The following is a 2,135-nucleotide window of genomic DNA, read 5'->3' on the forward strand; positions in this document are numbered from 1 at the left end:
TTTATTCTGAGCCAATATGGCATTCAGAGTATCAATTTCAAGAACTCCCTTCTTCTGAGGCGTCCCATCACTCACAGGATTCCTCTCAGAAGTGTACATGAACTAGTTATTAGCAACCATGTCAATGAGTTCTTGAGCTTCTGCAAGCATTTTCTTTAGGTGAATGGATCCACCTGCAGAAGTATCCAATGACATCTTAGCTAATTCAGACAGACCATCATAGAATATATCCAGGATGGTCCATTCTGAAAGCATGTCAGAAGGACACTTTTTGGTCAGTTGCTTGTATCTCTCCCAAGCTTCATAGAGGGATTCACCTTCTTTCTGTCTGAAGGTTTGAACATCCACTCTAAGCTTGCTCAGATTTTATGGAGGAAAGAACTTGGCTAAGAAAGCTGTGACCAGCTTATCCCAAGAGTTCAGGCTATCTTTGGGTTGAGAGTCCAACCACACTCTAGCTCTGTCTCTTACAGCAAAAGGGAAAAGCATGAGCCTGTAGACTTCAGGATCTACTCCATTAGTCTTAACAGTATCACAGATCTGCAAAAATTCAGTTAAGAACTGAAAAGGATCTTCGGATGGAAGTCCATGGAACTTGCAGTTCTGCTGCATCAGAGAAACTAATTGAGGTTTCAGCTCAAAATTGTTTGCTCCAATGGTGGGGATGGAGATGCTTCTTCCATGTAAATTGGAGTTAGGTGCAGTAAAGTCACCAAGCATCCTCCTTGCATTATTATTATTTTTGGCTGCCATCTCCTCTTCCTGTTCGAAAATTTCTGAAAGGTGCTTGCTGGATTGTTGTAATTTAGCTTCTCTTAGTTTTCTCTTCAGAGTCCTTTCAGGTTCAGGGTCTGCTTCAACAAGAATGTTCTTGTCCTTGCTCCTGCTCATATGAAAAAGAGAGAACAGAAAAATAATAATAATAGGGATCATTTTTTACCCAAGTATAGAGGTTCCCTTTGTGAGTAGAAGGAAAGAAGAAGAAAAGAATGTAATGTAAAGAAAGAAACACAAGGGTGAAGAGAGCAGAGATGTGAGATGAAGAGAAGTGTTAGTAGATGAATAATTAAATAGAAGGAGATGAAAGAGAAAGAGAATTTTCGAAAATTATTTTGAAAAATGGTTAGTGATTTTCAAAAATAGTTTTTGAAAAAGGTTAGTAATTTTCGAAAATTAGGAATAAAATTAAAATCAAAAATTAAAATAATTAGTTAATTAAAAAGAAATTTTGAAAAAGAGGGAGATATTTTCGAAAATTAGAGAGAAAGTTAGTTAGGTAGTTTTGAAAAAGATAAGAAACAAACAAAAAGTTAGTTAGTTAGTTGAAACAAATTTTGAAAATCAATTTTGAAAAGATAAGAAGATAAGAAGTTAGAAAAGATATTTTAAAATCAAATTTTTGAAAAAGATATGATTTTGAAAAAGATAAGATAAAAAAGATATTTTTAAAAAGATATGATTGAAATTAGTTTTGCAAAAGATTTGATTTTTAAAATCACAATTAATGACTTGATTCACAAGAAATCACAAAATATGATTCTAGAACTTAAAGTTTGAATCTTTCTTAACAAGTAAGTAACAAACTTGAAATTTTTGAATCAAAACATTAATTGATGATGTTATTTTCGAAAATTATGTGATAAAGATAAGAAAAAGATTTTTTGAAAAATATTTTTAAAATTTTCGAAAATAACTAAGAAAAATGAAAAAGATTTGATTTTTGAAAAAGATTTTGAAAAGATAAGATTTTTAAATTGAAAATTTGATTTGACTCATAAAAACAACTAGATTTTAAAAATTTTTGAAAAAGTCAAATCTAATTTTCAAAATTTTAAGAGAGAAAAAGGGAAAGATATTTTTTTTTTGAATTTTTTTTTGAATTTTTATGATGAGAGAGAAAAACATGAAAATGATGCAATGCATGAAAATTTTTAGATCAAAACAATGAATGCATGCAAGAATGCTATGAATGTCAAGATGAACACCAAGAACACTTTGAAGATCATGATGAACATCAAGAACATATTTTTGAAAAAATTTTTAATGCAAAGAAAACATGCAAGACACCAAACTTAGAAATCTTTCATGTTCAGACACTATGAATGCAAAAATGCACATGAAAAACAAGAAAAGAT

General features: G+C 30.8%; 1 non-coding gene across 1 annotated transcript; it reads left to right on the forward strand.

The window, feature by feature from the left end:
- Positions 1-249: 249 nt before the first annotated feature.
- LOC148574280 (small nucleolar RNA R71) lies at positions 250-357 on the forward strand. The gene has a single exon (XR_015905614.1). It is a non-coding gene; the product is annotated as a small nucleolar RNA R71 (small nucleolar RNA).
- Positions 358-2,135: the final 1,778 nt, after the last annotated feature.

This window comes from Arachis ipaensis, chromosome B2 (assembly GCF_059453495.1).
Source record: "Arachis ipaensis isolate K30076 ecotype BB chromosome B2, ASM5945349v1, whole genome shotgun sequence".
NCBI lineage: Eukaryota > Viridiplantae > Streptophyta > Magnoliopsida > Fabales > Fabaceae > Arachis > Arachis ipaensis.